The sequence below is a fragment of the Athene cunicularia genome (assembly GCF_003259725.1).
Source record: "Athene cunicularia isolate RWA chromosome 15 unlocalized genomic scaffold, athCun1 chr15_part1, whole genome shotgun sequence".
In the NCBI taxonomy this organism is placed as follows: domain Eukaryota; kingdom Metazoa; phylum Chordata; class Aves; order Strigiformes; family Strigidae; genus Athene; species Athene cunicularia.
In genome coordinates, this window is record NW_020799121.1 from 266241 (window position 1) to 276253 (window position 10013).

The window sequence follows — 10013 nt, forward strand, 5'->3', positions numbered from 1 at the left end:
GGCCCGGAGGTCTCCGCGCGCCGCGGCTTTGCTGGCGGTTTGTCACCGGCACATCCCGTGGGGCGCGCGGGGAGAGGATCCGCAGGGTGTCCCGCTGCTCGGGCCTAGGCGCCGTTAAAAATGTGCTCAGTGATTTCACAGAATCGTCTGGGTTGGAAAAGCCCCTGAAGCTCCTGCAGTCCAACCCTGAACCTCCCCCTGACCGTTCCCAACCCCACCAGATCCCTCAGCGCTGGGGACATCCCTCCAGGGATGGGGACTCGCCCCCTGCTCTGGGCAGCCCATTCCAACGCCCAACAGCCCCTTCTGCACAGAAATCCTTCCTCAGAGCCAGCCTGACCCTGCCCTGGGCAGCTTGAGGCCATTCCCTCGGGGCCTGGCGCTGGGGCCTTGGCTCCAGAGACTCATCTCCATCTCTCTGTACCCTCCTGGCAGGGGGTTGCAGAGGGCAAGTGTTGCAGGTGGAGTCTGGCAGCTCTCGAGTTATGGTGCAGGGTGACTTGGCCAAAAATGCAGTGACCCCTGCAATTACCATCATCAGAGGAATTTCTGTGTACTTGGTTTCATAGTTTTGTTCCAACCCATGAGCTGGGGACTGTTCTCCGCAGCCACCACCCCAGAGCAAAACCGGGCAACACCGGTGTGTTCACCGGGGAGCCACTCGGCTGCAAGGAACCCTTCGAATCCCTTAAAACACACGGACTTTATTAAGTGCGTTTCGACTTCAAACACACCGCTGGTTTCTTTTCATGAGCTCTCGGGTGCAGGTAATGAGATCAGTGCTCAGTGCAGGCCAAGCTGCAAATTCATTTCAGTGGCACACATGAAAAGGTTCCTGGCTTGAATTAGCAAAATGAAAGATCCACTGAAATGTATTAAAAATGCCTTAAAAGTATAGGTTTTAATATGACTTCAAAGCCTACAAAAGCTGTGCTGCCTGCTCGAGGGGAGGAGAAATGAGCATGTTAGAGAAGGACACAAAGCATCCCCAGGCAAATGGGGCATCCCTCAAAGATCCCTGAATATAAATTGCCCCTTTTTTTTTTTCCCCAGTTGGTTGACTTGGATTTCCATCCAAGAATCCCCAAATCCCAAGTGCTGGAGAGGCTTTGGGTGGGCTGACTGCAGATCCCTCTGCTTCTGGGCTGCTTAGGCTGCTGCCTCATAGAGTTAACCCTGCTGTGTCTGTCTGTCCTGCCCATCCCCTGCCTGCTTTTTCCCCAGCTTGGCAGCAATTCCCCATGAAATAGCTGCCCCACATTTTGAACAGGCAGATCACCCCAACCCCATCCTTGGGAGCTGACAGGAGGTTTTTGCTGTACTGGAGCTGTTGGAGGCAGAGCCATGGCACGGAGCCTGGGTGGCTGCAGCCTGCTGAGCTGCTGTGGAGGGATAAAAAGGGTCTTTTAATTAAAAGCTATTAAGCATGCTGCTCAGCTCCAGCTGGGGCGACATGAAAGACCAAGAAAAAAGCATCCCTGACACTTTACCATCTTCTGCCGTGAAGATCTGATGGCAGCTTTTGCTAATATCTGTCTTTGAGCGTCACCTGAAGCCAGGGTTTTGCTGTCGCAGAGTTTCACTGTCCCAAGGTATTTCCCTGGCAGTTCAACCCGAAATCCCTTCAGCAGCCGTGGATGCTTGGGTATGGTGGCCAAGACTTCACCTGGTACTAACACAGGACCGGACAAGCTGCCTGTCCCCACATAGCTGCCTGCATGGCTGAGGACCTAAATGCAACCTGCCTCGTCCCCTCTAAGTGTCACATCCCCATCGACATGGAAGGGAGCAGACCCTGCCTTGATCTTGCCACCTTCACCACCTTGCTGGCTGCTTTGAGGGGGGAGTTGAAGCTCAGTGGTGTCTGGGCATGGGAAGTATTGTCATGACAGCAGACCCTGAGCAGCGGAGTCTTGACCCTGGCCCTGAGCAGCACCAGACTAGACGGGAGAGACTGTGCATGAGGCTTGGAGAGCCTGCATGGGCATGAGCCATGCGCAGTGGCTGTGGGGTGCCCGTGCACCCCTGCAAGTGGAAAGTGGGGCAGCCAGGGAGACAAGGGGCTCAGGCCAGGGAAGGGGGAGCATGTTCCCAGAGATGTGCTCCATCACTGCCAGCAACGGACCAGGGCATGGTCTGGTGCCTTTGCAACCCTACTGAAGGCATCACGGCTGAGCTGGTGGAGGGAGGGGGACGTGGGGCCTCTGCTTCAGTGCAGACATTCCTCTCCCTTCCTTTGTGCTGCAGGAAATCTGCGCTTCCTCCCTTCCCAGTGCTGCTCCCTGCTCAATCGCTACCAGATGTGGGTCCCATGCGCTTCTCATTAGCCCAGCAGGCTCCAGGCGCTGCCTTCTGCAGGCTGGTCGGCTGGGGCCTGCAAAAGCTGGGCTTTTGGGGGACTTGGTGCAGATATCTGAGCTGGTGTGCACACCCCAAGGTAGCTGGCCCTGCTTTGCAGAGGCCTCGTGCTGCCTTCGTGGCTGGGCCAGGATGCTGGAAATGGTGCAGGGCAAGAGGATGGAACTGGAGCTGGGGGACAGGGTGTTCCTCTGGGACCTCCATGAGTGCCATGGGGACGGAGGGACAAGGGGCTCTGAGTTGAGAGACGAAGCTCAGTGAGCTGAACTGCAGCTGGGTCGCCTGCCGGGGACAATCTGCAGTCCCTGGCTGGGAGTGTGGGGGATGTGCATGGGGACGGGGGCTGGAGAACATGGGTGACCCGGGCGCGTCCCCCCCATGCTCTGCATGCTCCAGGTGGTCCAGGCAGGGAGCACATAAATGATGTGTTGGAATGTGCATGAGGCTCCTGGGGTGTGGGCTCAAGTTGGGGTGGGGGCGTCCCTGACTAGGTGACGGTGTCTGCAGTGGTGCCACAAGCAGCTCAGGTGACACATGGGTGGAGGATACATGGGCCCTTCCCATGTTCCCCATACCTGCTAACACCCAGCAGGAGATCATGGCAGCTGGATCCAGGGGCTTGAGAGCAGAAACAACCCTGCACTTGGCTTGTGATGTTCAGGGAGAACCTTAACCTGAGATGGATTGAGCTATGGAGCGACAGAGTGAGAAAGCTCTTCTGTCCTTCCTCTCCCTGCCACCCCCACCACAGAGCTCACCCAGATGAGAGGGGCTGGGGAAGAGCCCAATGGGACCTGCACATGGTCCCACCTGTTCCAGATGCCACTGGCCCATGTACCTGGAGCAATGTGCCCTGCTGGGCAGGATGAGGCCACGTTTGGGTCCTAATGGCCATGGGGGCTCTGCACTGAGGAAGCAGGGTGCTCCTTGCCTTGGCACAGAGGGAGCTGAGGGTTGTCCTGGCCTGCTACTTCTTCTCGAGCCCCCAAACCATCCCCAGGGCTTTTCTGACACTGCTGGTGCTGAGGTGGGTGGTGAGAAGCAGCGGGACAAGCACACATGGAATGGAGCCCATGCTCCGGCATGGGACATGCGGGGACATCCAGGGAGGCAAAGGGCTCTGCTTGCCACTGCACCCCTGATCAAAGTATCGCCCTGTGGGGTTCAGGCTTCTTGCGCTCACCTGCAGGAACAGTATCTCCCAGGGTGGACAGATTTGCAAAGGTGTTCACTGCCCATACAGGGAAGAGATGCCTGGATGTTACATTCCCCCAAAGGCATGTTTGCATGATCAGAAATGCTGGAAGACATCATTTTTATAGCCTTTCTGGACCCTGAGTTGAGCAGAGATGGCAGTGGAAGAGGGGCGCACACATGCATGGAGCAGGACAGCTTGTTTTTGCAACGGGAGCACACTGCAATTAGGAACAATCCTCCAGGGAAATCCGAGCACAAACCCATGCACAGGAGAGGGCTGCCCGAGCCTGGTGTCCCCATGGGAGAGCCGCCACGTCACCACAGCTCTGAGTCACCGCTCTGGAGCTGGGAGTTCGCCCCCCCCGCAGCCGCTCAGCCTTCGGGAAGCATGGTTTCACCAGGCAGCCAGCTGTCACCCAAAGAGGCCGATGCACTGTGGCTTTTGTGCCAAACGTGGCTTTATTGCTTTTACCGTGGGGCAGGGGACAAGGCAGCATCATCCAGGGCTCAGGCCAGGAGCACTGGGTCGGCTGTGCTGGAGCCAGTGACTCGACAGCAGATCAGCCCAGGCCATGGTGCATTCGGTTCGTCCCTGGCTGGTACCCGAGCTGGGGATGGAGCCAGGACACTCCTGGAGCAGCAACCCCTGCAAGTCCAGGTCTCAAGGTGGTTCCTCTCCTTGGGGTTGGATCCTACTCTCTTCACCTGGCTTAGTTTGGATGGTTTGCCTGAGTATCCTCCAGCTCCTTCTTGGACCCTCCAAGAGCTGCACCAGCCCTCTGCACCCTCGGGGAAGAGGCTCCAGCCCCAGGTCACCAACTCCATCCTGCACTGAGTGTGTGGTCACCCATCATGGTGGCTTTGCTGCCTATCCCCTCCTTTTTCGGGCACTTTAACCTCGTGTCTGACCTCAGCCTCATGCACGTTCATCCCCTGGGCAAGGGGAGAGTGTGGCTGGGACTGCAGGAGCCTCACAGCCTCGGGCTCACCGGATTTATTCCAATTTAAACACTGCAAAGTAAAAGTGTTTTCCCTGCTCTGGCCTCTGGAGCTGAATATCTGAACGGGAATTTCACCCCTGAGCTGCAGCTAAAATAAGATCTGGATTGAGGTGGTCGCTGGCTCTTGGTGGCGCTGGGTGAAACCTCGGTGCTCCCTTCATGACCAGCTGCTAATGTAGCCAGTGGAATGAGGGCTACTGAGCTGGAAAAGCTGGGTTTGACCTGCCAAGAGGAGCATGCATCGTTGGAAATGTGTTGGAAAACATGGCTGGGCTTTGATTGTCTCAGCTGAGCATCCATGGGGACTCAGGAGATGCTGCATGCAGGCATCCTGACTGCACATCCTTCCCTGGGAGGAGACAAGGATGCTCAGCCAAGGCCAATTTGTGTTAGTCATGGCCCAGCAGCCCAGGAATCACTTTGTGTCTCCACTCCCTGCAGAGCAGAGGGGTTGTCAGGTCTGTTTGGCACGGGGTGACAGGTCTATACCACCCTGTGGACAACCCAGTTCTGCCAGTGCAGCCCTGCCTGGCGAACCTGGGCTTGCTCTGGGCAAGGGAGCTACTTCCCCCACATGCTGCTAGTGGGGCTCTCAGCCGCCCGGTGTGGGGGCTCTTGGGTCACTGCAAGGTGCTTTGTACCTGGGAGGGAGGTGGGGGGAGAGAGCAGTGCTTGGCTGGGAGTTCTGTGCAGGGGCCATGGGCTGCAAGGGGTGAAAGGGTGCAAGGGACGAAGGGATGCAGCTGGCTGCAAGGGACGCAAAGGGTGCAGTGGGATGGGAGGGGTGCAGCGGGCTGAGAAGGGTGCAAGAGGTGAAGGAGCTGCAGTGGGCTGCGGAGGATTCAAGGGTACAGCCGGATGCAGAGGGTGCAGCAGACTGCAAAGGTGGCACTGGATGCAAGGTGTGCAAAGGGTGCAGTGGGACGCAGCAGATGGCAGGCAGCCCCATCCGGCTGCCCATTTGCCAGCTGTGCCCCTCTGTTTCTGCAGCCTGACTTTTGGGGACCCAAAAGTTCATCAGTCACTCAAATTTGTGGGTCCCATCTTCTGGGCTAAGGGCTGCTCTGGGAGTCCATCTTGCTGTACCCCTGCCATCACTATGCTAGCAGGGGACAGCTTCAGGCCACCCTCCCTCCCCCTAACAATATTTTCAGGGTCTTCAAACCTCCCAGGGGGACAAAGCCCCTGTCCCAGAGGGGTGACTGCTGCTCCTCACCTGAGACAAGGCGCTTATCCAGCCCTGTGCCCCAACCCGTCACCCCTGTGCAGCTCTGTGGGGGGAGAGAGCCGCCAGCCCCTGGCAGCAGCCGAGGCTGATCATGTGGCTCCTAATGAAATCCAGATCCTGGCAGAGTGATGACATTGCGCCGTGATTTGTGCTCCCATACAGACTAAACAAGGCCAGGCGCGTTATGGCGCGCAGCTGGGCCAGCGCAGGCACGGGGATAAATCAGGTAGCGGTGGTGCAGATGCCTCTGCCTATCTTTTGCCTAATTATTCTTCCTCTCCTGCTCAAAGCACTCAGATGCAAGTGCGTTAGTGCTTTCTGTGCAAAACCAGGGATTTTTCCCAAATGATGCCAGACAGAGCTTCCAGAGGCTGCAGTAAAGGCTCAAGCTCTTGGGTCTGCTCAGGGATGGCTCTGTGTGCTAGAAATGTGTTTGCAGCCCCAAAGCGCTGCAGCTGCTGAGCTTCATCCCTTTGCTCTGCGCAGTTCATTACAGCCCGGGATTAATTGGTGCCCTGGATCACATGCAAATGCTTCCACTACTCCATTGGGTGAGGAGAGTCTTAAAATGGAGCCAAACTGGGTTTACTTTGCGGGCTGTCCAGGGAGGTGTTGTGTGCCCACCCAATGCCTGCCAAGGCAAGGGGTCCAGCAACAGTCCTCCAGTTCCCCAGTGCCCCGAGGCTGCTCAGGGAACAGCACTGTCCCCCCCCCAAATGACACATTCATGTGCATCCCATCCTTAGTGCTGGAGGGTCAGGGGGGCTGCGGAGGGTCCACTGGAGACCCCAATGAGCTGAGGGCACATCCCCAGTTTGAATCCCACCCTGCAGCTGAGCCCAAGCACTGCACTGCAGCAGAGGATGGGGCAGAGGAGCATGATGTCAGTGGGGACACAATGGCTTTAGAGAGGTGCCAGCTCCTGCCTTCAGAGCCTGGAGCTGCTGCGCAGCTCAGAAGGATGCAGGGAGGTCAAGTCCCCGCCAGACACCCTGCTCCCCCAGCAGCTCCATGCTGGGGCACCCCCATGCCTCTGGCTCCCTGAACCCCAGATCTTCAGGGAGATGCCCATGTGGCGCTTGTTGGACTCAAGGTCCCAAAGACCTGGTCTGAGGGCCTGGTGTTGGGATGTGCCTGGGTGGCACTGCCACGCGGCCGGCAGACATGGGGCTGGCACCTGGATGCTGCAGGCTGGGGGCCCGGCCCGGCCATCCTCACCTTCAGCTCCCGGAGCTTGGATAAATATATGTGTGTATATATACACACACACAAATATATATATATATATATAAATATAAATGCATATATAAAAAGGTATATATATTTTTACTTACACACTTACATATTTATAAGTGCATATATTATGCACTCCAGGAGTAAATAGGAGTGTGTGTGTGTGTATATATATGAAAATATGTATATGTACACATAGAAAAAAATCTATTCCTGGAGTTGATAGGAATGTATGTATATATACTTTTTTTTTACATATATATGTATTTATGTGTGTGTGTATATATATATATATTAAAAGGTATCTACTCCTGCTGTATATATTTATATTGATGTCCTGTGTCTTGTGGCATCTTGGGCACAAGGAAATGCTGCAGTGACAAAACCAGCCCCCTGGCAGCCCTCCATGGGGTGAAAGGGTGCAGACAGCCACCAAAAGGCACCCTCATCCCACAGGAAAGCTGCAGGTGCCGGTTCACGGTGTTCATGTCACTCTAGGGCTGGTGGCACAGGGTCCTGGAGCCACTACCCATGCTTTTGGGGACCCCTGGCACCCCAGAGCACTGGGTGCAGCTTCCTCCTTCCCACTGGGGGCTGATGCCAGGGCTGGGCATCCCACCAGACCGCAGCACCTATGGCATGGTGGGCTCCTTCATGACCAGGGCTGAGCCCCACTGCAGGAGTAGAGCTGGTGGGCAGAGGGTGGATATATAAGGAGGAGATGATGGCCTGCAAAAGGCTGCTAGTCACTGCAACTCAAATGCCACCAGAGTCTTCCAGGGATGTTGATGAGGTCGCTGACGGCTGTGGTGAGGAATGTGAAGTGACTTTGGTGGTGTTGGAGTGGCTGCTCCTCTTTGGGGTCTCAGTCTGTAGGGCAATCCGCTGAGCAGCCCTGTGCCACCTGACGAGGATGTCACCCATGTGGCTGGGGGACAGTCCGGTGCCCCCAGCCTGGCCATTCCTGGAGCTGAGTGTCCTGGGAAAAGCAACCAGGGATCATTATATCCACTTTTGGGGCAAAGAAGGGAAGGGCCATTTCCCCACGTATAACATACCCACACGACGCCACTACAAGAAGTGTCAGCTGAATATATATATTTACATCCCTATAACCCTGGCTTGTGCTGTGGTGCTGATGGCGCTCCCCAAGGACCTTGCAATCCCACCTCCAACACGAAATACCCCTGGCACTGCTGTACCCCCTCCCAGCGAGTGTTGAGGGAGAGATTTCCCCATATAATTTTGGGAGCCCGTTGTTTCATGTGTGTTTCATTCTCATTGGAGTTTCCCTTCCGAGTTTATTTTTGGTAAGGCCTGAAATAGGAAATGAATTGTTGGCAATGGGCTTGCTTTTATCATTGCTTGCTGGCCAAGCCAAAACAAATGTGCTGTTGTCCAACCTAACAGCTCCTTCTTCGGTTTGGGAAATTGGGATGAAACGGGAAGATCAGTGTTACAGTGTTGATGGAGGAGAGGATGGGCAACAATTGCTGCTGCACTCCTCTGCTTCCCCGGGAGGAGGTACCTGTGGAGAGGAGAGCTGGTGGCCACTGGACAGGTCCTGCTCCATTGCCGCATCTCCCGCAGCCTCATCCACTGCTTCTCCTCAGCCATGGGATTAGACATCCTCCTGTGATTGGGTTCAGCTGTTTTTTCCTTGAAGTCAAAGGGTTCTGCACATCCAAGAGAGTGGTCGAAAGCAGCTAAGAAAAGCAAGAAAAGAAATTATACTATATATGATCTTTCTGGTGGGACTCAACAGCTGCAGGAGAAATTGTTTTATGGTTTTCAGCCTCTGCTGATTTGTGGACCCCTCACCAGTGTCTATCACAGGGTGCTTCAGTCAGAGGCAACCAAAGTGCAGTGGTGGGATGAAAGCCTACAGGCCCTGGCAGGGTGCTTGGAAAAGACTCACGCTCACGTCATGCAGAAAAATCAGCCCATTGTGATGCTGAGGTGTGGCAATGCCTCATCCATTGTGATGGTCTTCATGGCCTGTGGCCTCACAGGACATTTCCTGAAGAAGCATCTGACCCATCTGAGCTGGAAGGACCCTGCTGAAAAGAACTAGGAGGCTGCGGTAGACCTCAGGATGAACACCAGCTTGTTGTTGCTCTTCTCCAGCGTAATGCAAAGCCCATAGTGGGTGATGCTGGGAAGGCCATGGGCAGGCACCTGAAGGAAGCTGCTGCCTCTCCACCTAGTAGGGTCCAGATGTGGGCCTCCCAGTTCATGGGGGATGTGAAGAAACTGGAGAGGCCTGGAGGAAGGCTACCAACATGGTCATGGCGCTGGCACACGGGAGAGGTGGAGGGGGCTGGGCTGGGTTAGCCTGGCCATGAGGAGGTGAAGGGGGTCTGAGAGCAGCAAACAACTAAGATGATGGAGTTGAATCCTTCTTAGTGGTGCCAGATGACATGATGAGGACAACAGTCACCAACTGCAGCTTGGGAGGTTCAGGCTGGACCTCAGAAGAAAATTCCTCCCCAGGAGAGTGGCGCAAACCTGAGACAGTTAACGGGAGCTGGGGGATCTCCTTCCTTGGAGATTCCCGACAACACCATGGCTGTCCTGATGTGATGATTATTGCCTGGTTGGGCTGGAGCATCCAGCGACCTGCCAGAAGGCATGTCAGCGTCTGCAATGTGGGATTTTTGCATTACCTATAGGCTACTCACGTGTGGGCCTCCTCTGGCTTGCTGGGGCTGTGATTGGAGCCCGTGGATGGGCTCATGCCTGGGTGAAGCTCTGCTGTCTCAGGATAGCCTGGGGACTGGGGTGAGCTTGCAGTGCCTAACATTCCTGGGGCACCAGCCCCAGCTTTTCTGCCTGCCCGAGTGAGAAAGTTCCCTGAGAGGAGCCTGGGGCTATTCCCTAATTCACAATCATGAACATCATGGCTGGTACCCCATTGATGTTCTTCAGCACTGACATGAAGAGATTTGTACAGGACTGCATGATGTCTGTGACAACCCATTTCCTCTTTAATTGTA